Source organism: Xenopus tropicalis, chromosome 6, assembly GCF_000004195.4.
Source record: "Xenopus tropicalis strain Nigerian chromosome 6, UCB_Xtro_10.0, whole genome shotgun sequence".
Lineage (NCBI taxonomy): Eukaryota > Metazoa > Chordata > Amphibia > Anura > Pipidae > Xenopus > Xenopus tropicalis.
Window position 1 is genome coordinate 16,042,153 of NC_030682.2, and position 16,365 is coordinate 16,058,517.

Consider the following 16,365-nt stretch of genomic DNA (forward strand, 5'->3'; position numbering starts at 1 on the left):
CAGCCGGAGTGTTGGACAGCCCAAATATGTGGGTATGGGGGCCAGGTAAAGTGATATTGACAGCAACGTATGTGAAAGTGATTTTAAAACATGGTCCCACTGGCCTTTAAAGGGTAACCTCAAGGGTTGGCCACAATGGAGGGCCCTAGGACATGATCGTTGTGGGCACTTACCACATAAAAATTGCTGTAAAAGCATTTTGTATTTCTATTTTTTTATAAATAGATGGTCCCTAAAAATGTCTGGTACCCCCAGTACACCTGCTGGACCACTGTTAGTTCTGCCATTGATGTCCTATTTAATTCCCTGAAGAAGCTGTATTGACAATGCTAATCAGAAGCTTATTGGTCTATGTGTATAAGAAAAGGATTGCTGCTGTTGTTCCCCAATTAATATCTTTGGGCTCAGTCAGAGATCAGTTGGAAAGCCTGTGAAATCCCATTGAGTCAGCACAGGACTCCCATGGCCTTGGGCCAGTGTAAGTGGATTGTGCTTACATTGCCCTCCATCGCGTTTGCCCAACTACTGGCGGCCGCATTTTGCTCAGCAAAGAAGTAAAGTAATGGGTCACTAGAAGATGCCATGAGTTACAATACCAATTGAAATAGGTTTGAACTTACAAACAACCTGCTACAGTTGTACTGCAACTTTCAGCATCTACTGCCAGTCTCAGGGGGATGTAGTTCCACTTCAGGTAAAGGAACAGCCATTGGGCACATTGTATGCTTTTCACAGCTCAAGACCCAAGTGTTCATATTCTCCAAATCCTGCTTTGGGCCATCCACCTGCTAAACTACAGCTCCCAGGATGCATTGCCAGCTGTTGGCTGCCTCAGGGCATGATGGGAGAAGTAGCCAAGCAGCTGCTGTGGGTTTGACATCTGTGTTGTCACAGGACTCTCCAATCAAATCTAATTAGTGCATGGTATCTGAAGCAATAGGCAGGGTATAATTAGCCTTAATTATTCTTGATGTCGTCTATAAACATCTCTACAAGTCGAAAACCCATGTCATGGTTAATTTCTTGGACATATCTCTATTCTACCACATCTACAGGTATGGCACCTGTTATCCAGAATGCTTGGGACCTGGGTTATCTGGATATGGGATCTTTCCATAATTTAGCTCTCCAAATCTGAAAAATCATTTAAATATTAAATAAACCCAACAGGATTGTTTTGCCTCCAATAAGGATTCATTATATCTTGTAATCAAGGCAGAGCCTGGTGGGCCTCACACATCCCAGTCCGACCCTTTAAGTGAAAATGTAATACCTTGTAGCCACAGTGGAAGCCAAAATAGATTTTGCTCTACATCAATGTATTTACGCTATAAAAATGTTGTTTCTTGTGATTTTGTGCCCAAGTATCATGTAGGGCAAACCCAAACCCCTGAGGAGTATCTGGATTCCTGTGTCGGCGTGTTCTTTTGCTCATAACATCCACCTATGGCCTTGGGCCTAGTCCTCAGCTATGTGGGTGCTGCCACAAGAACCCAGAGACTCCCACAGGGGGAGCCAAACAAATACTGCAGGGAAGGAGCTGGTAAGGACAGAGTTGGCTGGGTCAGAACCAGATAGCAACCATGGAAACGTGAGACAAACTCAAAGTCAGGAACAAGTCAGGGTCAAAACCAGGAAACCCAGGGGTCAAGACCAGGGAAGCAGGAAACAACAACAATATTCTGAGCACCTTGGAGCAAGGAAGCTTGAGCTATAATGGGCAGAGCTAGGGATTTTATAGGCAAACTGAGCACCTGTGGCCAAATGGACAACACCTGAACAAGCCATGCCTACCTAAAAACACAACATAACAAAGGCAGATAACCAGGTCCTTAGCGATCTGCTTATATAAAATTATTATAGTCATACGTTATAATTAGGTCATGGGCAAAGTTGTATGACTCTAAAGGCCATCCTGCAAACTTCCATTGCTACAGTATCTGTGGCAGATAGGGGATAGCATTGTTCAGGGTTGCTAAAAGGCACTACATTATGGTAGGAAAATATGTGTTTGGGGACACTATACCCATGGCTATACCTAGGAACGAAAGAAGCCTTGAGGAAGCATTTACTCTCACGTTTCTAACGTCTGATCTTCCTTAATTCTTTCCAAAAAGCCATAAAATGGCCCAACATGAATGGTGCAACTCCTGGGTCACTGAACCCAATCCAATCGGCTTTGGATTGCACGACCATGGGAATTTCATGGAAGAGTCTTAAGGTTATACTCTTAGAGTTCCTAGGTTTGGTCAGGCACAGCTTCTCCTTACCTGATAAATATATTTCCCAGTGTAATAATGTTATAATGCATGTGTTTCACAATGAATGTGTTCCAAAAAAACTAAAATATATGGGCAAATAGATCTAAAAAAGTGGAGCTGGCACAGCTATAGGTGTTACAGTTCCATTCCTGAGTCTATGTCCGGAATCTCTGCCATAAAACAGACATTTTGAGTACCCAGATGCATATTAGGTCTGATTTGCTTTGTTACAAAAAAGAGCTCTCATGTATCAGACCGGTATTTCTTGTTTATGGTGTCATTTGGATTTATCTGGGAATTCTTTTTTTCAGTACAGTAACTGTATTTACCCAGGAACTGATAAATCTTGATTGAAATTGTAGGTTAGGCAACAGACTGGATGTTCTAATGTCACTCACAATCAGAGCTTGTCCTTCTGATTCCAGACATTACTCAGCGTTGAGGAGAGATTGTCACCTTGTTCCCTTGTACTTGTTCCTAGACCCACTGTGTATCTTGTGAATGGACAAATTGTATGCAAAATACTAATATTGTATTCTTCCATTGTTCATTTAATCAGTCTAGTAGGTTTCAGACAACTGATGCCAAATTGAGCGTATTGACACTATTTTGAAAGGCCACTGTACCCAAAGATGCTTCTTAACAACTTGGACCCAATCTGTCCCTACAGACCACTCTGATGAATGATGTGAAAGGGCACACACTCACTCAACCCTGGGATTACTTTCAGAACCTGTAATTATAGGGTCCCCCTAGTGGTAGGGTTGCCACCTGGCTGGTATTTGACCGGCCTATATGGTAAATCACCAGCTATAGCCACCACCAGTATTACAAATTTATTGGCAATGTACTTGTCGGTAATGCCTTTCCCTGTCCCTTTCCACTGCCTTTATAGCCACGGGTCACCCTCTTTTGTTTGTTGGGGGGATCCTTAATGGAGAAGGATCTGGGGTTTTTTGTAGATAACAAGTTGTCTAATTCCAGGCAGTGTCATTCTGTGGCTACTAAAGCAAATAAAGTGTCTTGTATAAAAAAGGGCATTGACTCAAGGGATGAGAACATAATTTTGCCCCTTTATAGGTCCCTGGTAAGGCCTCACCTTGAGTATGGGGGGCAGTTTTGGGCTCCAGTCCTTAAGAAGGATATTAATGAGCTGGAGAGAGTGCAGAGACTGCAACTAAACTGGTAAAGGGGATGGAAGGGTTAAACTATGAGGTTAGACTGTCGAGGTTGGGGTTGTTTTCTCTGGAAAAGAGGCGCTTGTGAGGGGACATGATTACTCTGTACAAGTACATTAGAGGGGATTATAGGCAGATGGGGGGTGTTCTTTTTTCCCATAAAAACGATCAGCGCACCAGAGGTCACCCCTTTAGATTAGAGGAACGGAGCTTCCATTTGAAGCAGCGTAGGTGGTTCCTCACGGGGAGGGCAGTGAGGTTGGGGAATGCCCTTCCTAGTGATGGGGTAATGGCAGATTCTGTTAATGCCTATAAGAGGGGCCTGGATGAGTTCTTAAACAAGCAGAATATCCAAGGCTATTGTGATACTAATACCTACAGTTAGTATTACTGGTTGTATATATAGTTTATGTATGTGAGTGTATAGATTGGTAAGTATAGGGTGTGGGTGCTGGGTTTACTTGGAAGGGTGGAACTTGATGGACTCTGGTCTTTTTTCAACCCTATGTAACTATGTAACTATGTAATCCTCTGCTCTGCCTATAATCCTGCCCATTTTCCCACCCATTTCCTGGCTCCATCTACATTTCCCTGCCCCTTACTTCATAGCCCTGCCTCAATATTACATTAAGACTTGCCCCAATCCGAATGCTGGTATTATTGACAGTAAAAGGTGACAACCCTACATAGTGGGCTGTGCCAATAGCTGCAGTTGCTTGCCTGGTAGTACACTAAAAGACCTGCCCATCAAGCAAGGTCACCAAACAAGAGGGTTTTTACCCCCACATGCTAGGACAAATTAGGCTAGTGGTGTTTGAGCCCTGTTCCAACTAGTGGATCATAATAGGGCCCATGGAGACCCATCAGGAAAGAGACAGATATGGTCCATGTTCTACAAGATTTTCAAACCTTTCCAATAGCTATCAGGCTTATTTTCACCAGTCAGACAGGTCATTTCTTTGTCCACATACATAGGCTACCAAGTTGGTCAGGACCGGCCAAGTCAGTCCCTAGTATCGGCCCAGCCACGGGTGCTGGCTGTAAAGCCAACCAAGCTCAGCGAGTAACGTCAATAATAGAGTAGCGAACTTTGTTTAAAAATGTTTAGAAAAATAACATTCACTTTTCTGGAAGAAACCAGCACTTTCCTAAATCAATAACCTGCCCAATCTGCTTACATATTCTCTTTTTTCTTTTTCTCAAGGAATGGTTTTAAGGTAAAAACTGAATGGGCCGGCAAACAAAAATAGTATAAAATGCAGAATATTTATGAGTCCTGCTTCACGCTGGAGATAAAAAGCCAACGAGTTGTTTATCGCACACGTTGTGTTGCTGCTTTTGTGTTAAGCAATCGCTTGTTGCCTTTCCTCTTGCCCAGTGGGTGACTCTCAGCGCGGACTCATATGTTTGCCGGTTGTAAGATTTCCACTGGGTACATTTTTTACAAATAGTACAAGGGGAATAAATATTATAAATGCAATGGAAATCATTTGGAATTAGCTTCTATATACTGTATACTTATACTCCATATTGCAATTAAAATGATCACATACACAGGATATCTTACTGTATACTCAGTGAATTCTAATATCCTTATCATTTACAGTAGGGGGTACATTATCCCTTATAATACATGAGTGATACTCAGAGTTCCCTGTATAACTCAGCCTGCAGCCTTGTGCCTTTATATGGGCACAGAACCCCTCAGTGACTGCTAATATCCTTATCATTTACAGTAGGGGGTACATTATCCCTTATAATACATGAGTGATACTCAGAGTTCCCTGTATAACTCAGCCTGCAGCCTTGTGCCTTTATATGGGCACAGAACCCCTCAGTGACTTCTAATATCCTTATCATTTACTGTAGGGGGTACATTATCCCTTATAATACATGAGTGATACTCAGAGTTCCCTGTATAACTCAGCCTGCAGCCTTGTGCCTTTATATGGGCACAGAACCCCTCAGTGACTGCTAATATCCTTAGCATTTACAGTAGGGGGTACATTATCCCTTATAATACATGAGTGATACTCAGAGTTCCCTGTATAACTCAGCCTGCAGCCTTGTGCCTTTATATGGGCACAGAACCCCTCAGTGACTGCTAATATCCTTATCATTTACAGTAGGGGGTACATTATCCCTTATAATACATGAGTGATACTCAGAGTTCCCTGTATAACTCAGCCTTGTGCCTTGTGCCTTTCTATGGGCACAGAACCCCTCAGTGACTGCTAATATCCTTATCATTTACAGTAGGGGGTACATTATCCCTTATAATACATGAGTGATATTCAGAGTTCCCTGTATAACTCAGCCTGCAGCCTTGTGCCTTTATATGGGCACAGAACCCCTCAGTGACTGCTAATATCCTTATCATTTACAGTAGGGGGTACATTATCCCCATATAATACATGAGTGATACTCAGAGTTCCCTGTATAACTCAGCCTGCAGCCTTGTGCCTTTATATGGGCACAGAACCCCCCAGTGACTTCTAATATCCTTATCATTTACAGGAGGGGGTTCATTATTTCCTGTACATCAGAAGATAATGAGAATTCTGTAAAATATCCAGGTATTGCAGATATAATGAGGAATAGGAACCACAGAGGGAAAATACTGTTTACAATATAAAGGATTCATTTGCATCTGTATATAAATTGCGCACACACGCCACCTAGTGTTTAAAAATCTAAAGGTTTCTAACTTTATTTTACACCTAATAGAATGATTTTTTTTATTTATAATCTTTTAATAGACAGTGACAAAATTTGGCAAAAGATCTATTTAAAATTTGTAGAAAAGCTGCTGATTTTTTTAATACTGAGAATCTCCTAACTAGAGACTGTGCTACATACACTATGGGGCCGATTCACTAAAGGTTGATATCGCTTATCACATGCTTTTTTGCATTAAAAAGCATGTGATCAATAAGTACCGATTCATCAGAGTCATTTCGTTAAGACGCATATCGCATGTGCAAAAAAACACAAAAAATAAGAAGCAATAACATTTTTAACGCATGCTATAAATAGCGCTCGTTTTAACGACTTTTAGTGAATTAGCCCCTATGAGCCTTTGTGCATAACCACCTTCCATTGTTCTTTTCATAGTATCAGTCCACAGTATCAGTTCTTGTGCATGACCATCTTCCATTGCCCTGTTTGTTCAACTGGAACACTGACCAACCCTCCATGATATTAACCCTCTTGCATGACCACCTTCCAATATTCTGCTTGTTCAACTAGAACAATGGACTACCTTCCATGGCATCAGCCCTTGTGGATAGTCTAAACCAACCCCTGACCTCCAGAGTGGTTAGCCCTCGTCCAATGTTCTGTTTGTTTAACTAGAACACTGACCAACCCTCCATGGTATCAGCCCTCGTGTATGACCACCTTCCAATGTTCTGTTTGTTCAACTAGGACTCTGACCCCCCTCCATGGTATCAGCCCTCATGCATGACCACCTTCCAATGTTCTATTTGTTCATCTAGAACACTGACCAACCCTCCATGGAATCAACCCTCATGCATGACCACCTTCCATTGTTCTGTTTGTTCATCTAGAACACTGACCAACCCTCCATGGTATCAGCCCTCGTGCATGACCACCTTCCATTGTTCTGTTTGTTCATCTAGAACACTGAACAACCCTCCATGGTATCAGCCCTCGTGCATGACCACCTTCCATTGTTCTGTTTGTTCATCTAGAACACTGACCAACCCTCCATGGTATCAGCCCTCGTGCATGACCACCTTCCAATGTTCTGTTTGTTCATCTAGAACACTGACCAACCCTCCATGGTATCAGCCCTCGTGCATGACCACCTTCCAGAGAGTAAATCTGGGCAAACTCAGCCACCTGAAGACAATAATTCATGCCCTTTGGTTGCAGAGGCTCCTCCTGGGAGATGTATATTATTACCAGACCCCTTTATAAACATATTGAAACCAGCAAATATTCTTGTTTGATTTCAGAATAATAAAAATAACTAAACAAGATATGACAGTTCCCCTTTACATGAAGTTGTCAGTATGGACCCCTGCCTACCTGAGGAACATTTATATAGAATTATCCCTTTTAACCGCGCCTTCTCTATCCCGTTGTGGTTTAAATGCCTTGCCTATAGTACCCCGCGCCCAACACGCGTTACATGATACATAACAAATCATTACTGAGCTTCTTTATTATCGGCCCCGAAATGTCTTATGCGGTAATTGGCTGAAAAATAGGCCAGTCGCTGCAGGACGCAAACAGATGTTCACCTACTGCCGGAATAATGAGCTGCTGCTTTCCAATTTATATTGATGATAAAGTGTTTTCTTTCTCCTTTCATTATGATAGGGAAGAGCCAGCGTGCTGCTCTGCGCTCAATTATTTAGCAGCCTCCAATTAATGTTTTAATAGTTAATATTCCCTAAATCTTACTGAAAGCTCTTAAAAGCTTTTCATTAGGTTGAGCCGGGCCACTGCATCGTGCTGCCATTATCAGCCGGGCAAAACAAAGCCGACCTTAAGGAAACAGACTCTCGGGGGATCAATTTGTTGTGGAATGTAGGTTTTTAGTTGTTTAGTTTGTGTAAAGGAAAAGAAGATCTTTCTGATTGGAGCAGAGTCCTATCCAATAAACAGGCTATATTTCAAGGGTTAATTCCCTTAATTAAGACCCACTGGCAGCCTGTACTGGGATACTTCATCTGATTAATGCAGTGTGATTAAACTGTACCCTTTGCAATTGGTCTTCACTGTTTGTTATTTGTAGTTTTGAATGTTTTGTGTTGTTATTGTTCTGCAGCTTTCAGCTTCGGTTATCTGGTTGGTAGCCATTAATTACCTTAGTAACCAGGAAGCAGTTTGATAATCAGAATATAGGAAAAATAAGCAATAATGAAGAATAACAATGGTTGCTGGGGGTCACTGACGCCCCCCATCAACCAAACTGCATTTCCAGCTGAGGGTTGGGAAGAGATAGAATAAGGCTAATAATCAAAAACCATAGAGAACAAATAATACAGACTGACTGAAAAGCTATACAGATAGCTCCAGCAATAATATGCTAAAATTATGTATGTCAATATATAATAATCTAAATTTCCCCCAAAACACTACTAGTCCCGCCCATCTGTTCCACTTTCTACTGGGTAGCTGCCCAAGCTGTACTGGGGAGCTAGTGGCTCTAGGGTCTTATTTACTCTAGCAACCAGGCAGTGGGTTGAATGAGGTAAGGGAATGTTAATAGGAAAGGGACTGAATAGAACAGGCTATTCAGCTAATTGGCTATTTGGTAGCCCCTATGTGGACTGGCAGCCTATAGAAGGTTCTGTTTGGCAGTACTTTGGGTTTTTATGCAACTAAAACTTGCCCCCAAGCCAGGAATTCAGAAATAATCTCCTGCTTTGAGGCCACTGGGGGCAACATCCAAGGGGTTGGGGAGCAACATGTTGCCCCTGAGTCACTGGTTGGGGATCACCGGAATAGAAGGATAAGTTGCAAAAAGTAACAATAGAAATTAAATCATTGCCCACAGAGCAATAGTTATTTGACTGCTGGAGTCAGTGACCCCCATTTGAAAGATGGAACGAGGCAGATGACAATAGAAAATAATTCAAAAACTAAAAAAAAACAATATATATATGAAGACCAATTGCAAAGTTGCTAGGAGTAGTACATATATAACATATGTTACTAATAAACATAGTAAACGTTAACTTAAGGTGAACCTCCCCTTTAAGATCTATCCATGGGCTTCTTTGGCCCTAGATGGAATTTGGTCATTGTGCCTGCTCATCAGCTCATCAGACATTAGCGGAACCCAGGAGTATTATCGCTCCTCGCTCTCATTATGAAAGCCATGTACTGTATATTCACTGTCAGAGAAAGGAGTGCAGGTATAGAGTGTTTGCATTGTGCCGAGCCGATCCCAGCTTTTACATGGCAGGTCTGGAACGAAACCGACTCCACTCAAAGGGCAAGTGCATCACAGGGCAATTCTGTGTTCGGCAGTCGGAACAGCATTGTTTAGAATTCTCTCCTGGATGTGCTGTTACCCTGCTCTTGGCCACTGACATTGTGTTTCTTTGTTTGCTTATGATAATAATTAACTTTATTAAAGTTTTTAGGAAACATTGATTAATGTAATTTGCAGAATGAAAGAAAGAAAAACAACGCAGTAGAATCCAACCGGCAGTTTGGATTTTGATCTTCATTTCTGGGAAATGAGTATAGTACCGTATGTACAGAATGTGCTTTAGATCCACAGAGTATTTACTGTTATTATGCTGTGTGAGTTCCATGGAAACTGATGTAGAGTACATAAGGACATGGTGGTTCAATTTGTAGATAGAAACCCATGGGAAGACATTAAAATAAGAAGGTCTGTGTTGGGGTGCAGTAAACCCTCTGTGCAAGTGTTGCCATTTAGGGGATACATTAAATAATCTGACTAATGCCCCATGTACATTGTGCTTCTGAACGTTACATCAATAGGACAGGGGGTCCCCAAATGTGTCATGAGCAGCACTCCGGTGTAAAAGGTTTTGGGGAGCCACACAAAGTGAAAAAGGTTCCTGGGGATAGGCTTTTTGTTTGTTCCATTGGGATATTCCAGATTGCAGGAGGTTTAGCCTAGAATTGTGTCCAAAACCTGCCTCCAAGCCAGGAATTGAAATATTAGCCCTTAGGCCAATGGGAGCAAATGTAAAAGGGGTGGTGAGCAGCCCCCCACCAACATCATTGTACCCTTGGCATGTGCCTTCTGCCTACCCCTAGTTTCTGCCCTGGAACATTCCTGCAAAAGGCTGTACTATACAGTTCAATTGGCTGGGCATAGAGACGTACAGTACAGCAACTCTGACTGTGCCCAAATTTGTCATTTGTACCCACACCCTTCTATCCGTAAATATAGAAACCTGTAGTCATTTTTGTTTGCTTTTCCCTTTTTTTTTTTACCAAAAATTATCTAGGGAAAACAAACCTGCACATTGCTGGATTTAATCATATTATAAAATAATGTAATGATATACAGTAATATGATTGGCTTTCCGCTAAAGAGATAGCGTTTGTGTTAAAGTTTCCCTAACAAGGAGTAACGCCCATGTCTGGTTTGTGTTTGCCGTGCCTGTCAGAATTGACTACACTATCTCAGCTCTTGCTTTCATCATTCATTTTCCCTTTCTGGTTTACTTGATGGGAAGTCTGCTGAGCAGCTGCGGCCCAATTCACTGGCTTCTAATTAAGGGTGAAGAGAAACCCATTTTATAGAGGAGGAAGGGCTAATGTGTTTCCTAACTTCAGCCCAACCTTCTTTCTCTCACCTGACAATTTTCTTCTACTGAATCCCGGTCGGAGGCAGCCATCTCCGTGCATTGTGCCTGAGTCTGAGCTTTCAGAAGGAGCCTGCACTACACATTAGAGCTGGGTTTAGATAAGCTATTTTATTTCCTACTCAAGGTAACCAGAAAAGTCACGATCAGACTTGGATTTTTACTATTGAGTGCTAGTTTCATATTTACCACTAGGTGGAGCATGGGAGCATTTTTAGCAGTACAGGTGTCGGGGAGCTGATATCACTCCAACTTGCAGCGCAGCAGTAAGTAAAGTTTATCAGATCACAGGGCCCCTGCCCTTGTGGGCCCCGCCAACCCAGGCCTGAAACCTGCCTAGAACTTCAGGCACTCCCTCCACCCCAAGTTGATGCAACAGCATGGAGGAAGGCTGGCAGCGCTTACACACAGAGGGGGGTGGCTTCGTCATCATCACTGGGCTCAGAGGAGGTCAAGACTGGGCTGAGGTGCCCCTGAGGTGGCTGCCCCGGTGGGCCCTGGACACCCCAGTCCAGCAGTAGTGCATGTAAGCGCCAACCACATGGGGAGCGGAGGAAGAAACGCTCGTGAGTACAAGCCCTTATGGCAGTGATCCCCAACCAGTGGCTATGGGGCAACATGTTGCTCGCCAACCCCTTGGCTGTTGCTCTCAGTGCCCCCAAACCAGGGAGTTATTTCTGAATTCCTGACTTGGGGGCAAGTTTTGGTTGAATACAAACAAGATTTCCTACCATATAAAGCCCCTGTAAGCTGATAGTGTGCATAGAGGCCCCTAATAGCCAATCACAGCCCTTATTTGGCTCCTCCATGAACTTTTATGGTGCTTGTGTTGCTCTCCAAGTCTTTTTACATTTGACTGTGACTCACGAGTAAGAAAGTTTGGGGACCCCTGCCTTATGGGGTTGCATATCAGAAGCAATGATTGTTTCAAGGAGCCCAGGCTTTGGTACAGGTGGGATCCACGTGCCGCCGCCGGTGCCGCTGCGCATTTTCCAGTACAGAGGCAGATCTCATCTGAAGGTGTTGTTTGCTTGTCGGAGTCGCTTTCTGCTTGGCTTGTCATTGTAATTGGATCCTGCGCTTCTGACTGATGATTCAGCGACAAGAACTGACAGGAGTGCTCCTCTTTCTTGTCTAAATTATTGGTTTTAATTGCCTCTCCTGCCTTCCCTTCCGCTAATATTGCCGTGTGATATTTATTTTAATTAGGCCTCGTAATCTTCATCTGTGTGTGATATTTCCCCTCTGCCTTATTATGTCAGACCAGGACGGGATGGAGAGATTCTGTGCCAATAGGTTTCCCGTTGCCGAGGGGGCAGAGATTCCCTTTGTTTCGCAAGTGAAAATGAAAGGGCACAGACGCACTAACAGGGTGGCACCAAGGCGCCAACGCGGCTTTTTCCTCGTGTCATTCGGAATTCGGGAACGGGCTCATTTGCTAATTCATTGCGACAGGTTCAGGAATACAAGTCGGCGCCTGTATCGGCTCACGTTTAAAGGCCACGATACAGCTCGACGGGACTTCCGGAACATTTCGCTATTAAATCTAATGCCTCATCCCTCTGGCCATAAACCGTTTTGAAAACATTATAAAAAAGGCAATTCCGTCATTGATGAAAAGCAGCAAATGGTATTGAAATTGTAAACGTTACAGTCTGTGAAAAGTCTAATAAGGGATCCATTAATTTTATCTGTAGTGTCAAAAACATCACCCTATAATATTGTTTAGAGGCTCGTTACTGTAAGGCCCCCTTCTCCCCTGATCCAATTTTCATTTTTATGTGGGGTAAATAGAGAGAGAGGGAGAGAAAGAGAGAGAGAGGGACCTGGTGACCAATGAGCTCCAGCTATTCACTATGAGGTGCAAATACATTGCATTCCAATTGGTTATTGACTTTTTTTGGGTAAAAGCATAGAAAAAATGTCAATGTGTAATGCCATGCTAATTCTAATGCTGGAGGAGAAGGCAGCTATCATGAGGCCCAATACTATTAAGTTAACAGGGTCGGTTATTAGCCTATTGGTCACTTGGTCCCCCTAGGGGGTGAGTCCTGCCAACAAGTACAATGGGGCCTAAACAGAAAAAAGAAAGCTCCATGCATGCATTTTTTACACCACTAATCCACCCAATAATAACTCATTATGCCAGGACCCTGACCATGATCCACCAAACATCCCAACTCATGCTCCACTGGGGCAGGGACTGATGGGAATGTGATAGGGACCTTAGATTGTAAGCTCCACTGGGGCAGGGACTGATGGGAATGTGATAGGGGCCTAAGATTGTAAGCTCACTGGGGCAGGGGCTGATGGGAATGTGATAGGGACCTTAGATTGTAAGCTCCACTGGGGCAGGGACTGATGGGAATGTGATAGGGACCTTAGATTGTAAGATCACTGGGGCAGGGACTGATGGGAATGTGATAGGGACCTTAGATTGTAAGCTCACTGGGGCAGGGACTGATGGGAATGTGATAGGGACCTTAGATTGTAAGCTCCACTTGGGCAGGGACTGATGGGAATGTGATAGGGACCTTAGATTGTAAGCTCCACTGGGGCAGGGACTGATGGGAATGTGATAGGGACCTTAGATTGTAAGCTCATTGGGGCAGGGGCTGATGGGAATGTGATAGGGCCCTTAGATTGTAAGCTCCACTGGGGCAGGGACTGATGGGAATGTGATAGGGACCTTAGATTGTAAGCTCATTGGGGCAGGGGCTGATGGGAATGTGATAGGGACCTTAGATTGTAAGCTCCACTGGGGCAGGGACTGATGGGAATGTGATAGGGACCTTAGATTGTAAGCTCACTGGGGCAGGGACTGATGGGAATGTGATGGGGACCTTAGATTGTAAGCTCTCTGGGGCAGGGGCTGATGGGAATGTGATAGGGACCTTAGATTGTAAGCTCTCTGGGGCAGGGGCTGATGGGAATGTGATGGAGACCTTAGATTGTAAGCTCTCTGGGGCAGGGACTGATGGGAATGTGATAGGGACCTTAGATTGTAAGCTCACTGGGGCAGGGGCTGATGGGAATGAATAGGGACCTTAGATTGTAAGCTCACTGGGGCAGGCACTGATGGGAATGGGATAGGGACCTTAGATTGTAAGCTCCACTGGGGCAGGGACTGATGGGAATGTGATAGGGACCTTAGATTGTAAGCTCCACTGGGGCAGGGACTGATGGGAATGTGATAGGGACCTTAGATTGTAAGCTCCACTGGGGCAGGGACTGATGGGAATGGGATAGGGACCTTAGATTGTAAGCTCACTGGGGCAGGGACTGATGGGAATGTGATAGGGACCTTAGATTGTAAGCTCCACTGGGGCAGGGGCTGATGGGAATGTGATAGGGACCTTAGATTGTAAGCTCCACTGGGGCAGGGACTGATGGGAATGTGATAGGGACCTTAGATTGTAAGCTCACTGGGGCAGGGACTGATGGGAATGGGATAGGGACCTTAGATTGTAAGCTCACTGGGGCAGGGACTGATGGGAATGGGATAGGGACCTTAGATTGTAAGCTCCAGTGGTGCAGGGGCTGATGGAAATGATGTATAATTGCTATAAAGAGCTGCAGAACATGCCAGCACTGTATAAATAAAGAATAATAATAATCTGCTACAAATTAGAAAATAAAAGTACAGATTAGGTCGGTTGCTTTTCTGAATGGCACCAGTGTAAATAACGTAACGCGGGTTCAGGTTAATACCCCATTAGAGCCCCAGGTAAATCGGATAGAGCAGTTATTACGCAGGGGTTGCATTGCGCCTCTCACTACTTCAGCTTTCCTATTCTTTGTGTGCGTCCCTCTTTATGAGCCCAAGCGCATTACAGGCCAATTTCACAGTCAGTGGTTTTTACAAAGAAATTCAGAGTAACATTTTTCTGGGTTTTTAGGGGAAGTGATTTGGCATTTAAAGCAGTATCCGCTAATTGGAAAAATGACAAAGCTACATTATATTGAGCGGCTTCGAAAGGGCAAATAAAAGAAATGTGCTATAACGAATGCAACTGCTCGAAATGGAGAGCTGAAGTGGAATAGGTAGGCCATTATTTAGGATGCAGATTTAAAGGGCCAGTAAAATAATTACGGTAAAAAGTTTTCCATGTGGGTTAGAAGGGCAGTGTAAGTAACTTCGCCTGGCTGGATGTAATGAAGGGTCTGATACAGAGGAAGCTGGGGGCCCAAGTGGGGAAGGAAAATGGTAAAATTGGGGCACATCGGGGTGGATCAGGACAGACTAGGGACTTATCTTAAGAGCATTACAAATTTACTGGAACTACATTACCTATTTGTAATACCGGCCCCAGACTTGGTCTAACTGGCTAGACCAGGGTCAGACTGGGGGGTGCCCAGGGGCCCTGCAGGTAGCCCCAACAGCCGCGTCCCCCGCACCCCCTAACTCCCCGCAGGGGCCCCGCTGAGCCTCCCTAACCTCCCTGCAGAGTGTCTCTAACCTCCCTGCTGGGGCCCCCGCTGAGCCTCCATAACATCCCCGCAGAGCGTCCCTAACCTCCCCGCAGGGGTCCCCGCTGAGCCTCCCTAACCTCCCTGCAGGGGTCCTCACTGAGCCTCCCTAACCTCCCCGCTGAGCCTCCATAACCTCCCCACAGAGCGTCCCTAACCTCCCCGCAGGGGTCCCCGCTGAGCCTCCCTGCAGGGGCCGCCACTGAGCCTCTCTAACCTCCCTGCAGGGGTCCCCGCTGAGCCTCCCTAACCTCCCAGCAGGGGCCCTCACTGAGCCTCCCTAACCTCCCCGCAGGGGCCCCCGCTGAGCTTCCCTAACCTCCCTGCAGGGGTCTCCCCTGGGCCTCCCTAACCCCCCACAGGGGCTCCATCTGGGCCTCCCTAACCCCCACCAGGATCCCCCACCCAACGTCCTCCTCTGAGTGGGGCCCACCAGGTTTTTTTATGGTGTCCTGGTGGCCCAGTCCGACCCTGGGCTAGACTGTTAAAATATGAGCTGGGTGGCAACCCAAGAGATATACAGTAGGGGCCACAGTGAGGTAGTAACTGATAAGATGTTTCAATACATGTTTAGGGAAAATGTCTTTAAATGTAGTTTAGGGGGGCCCTAATATAATTTTGCTGAGGGGCCCAGTAACTCTGCAAAGTTGGGCAAGTTCTCAGCATACTGTTCCTATGTCACTAAACTAGAACTTTCCATCATATTGAGGCCAACTGACCCAATCAAAAACTGATACTTATCATTGTCTAAATCTTCAGGGATTTGCCCGTTTAATGTTGATTCACCCAGCGCTGGTATTGATCAAAATTCACGGAACTGGCGCTTTCCCAGCCGGCCAATCAGAATTACATTCATTCAAAACTATTATATAAACACCATAATAAGTAAACTACAGATTCATATTTCTGAGAAAAACCCATAAACGCTTAGTTTGTAAACTTGCAGCGAATGTATTGCTGTGTTAAGCCTTAAGCGAATGATTGATGGCTCTCTGCTAATAACGAGATGGTTTGCGCAGTCGTTTCCAGTATATAAAACGCAGGTGAACGAAATCATTCCGACTAATTTCTGGTTATAATTTATTAATTCACACGTTAGAATAGAAAATAAATATTAGTAACTAAGCACCA

At 44.4% G+C, this 16,365-nt stretch overlaps 1 protein-coding gene across 3 annotated transcripts in view; it reads left to right on the top strand.

The window, feature by feature from the left end:
* The window catches only part of dpp6 (dipeptidyl-peptidase 6), an 834,825-nt gene that overhangs the window by 729,050 nt on the left and 89,410 nt on the right, over nucleotides 1–16,365 (top strand).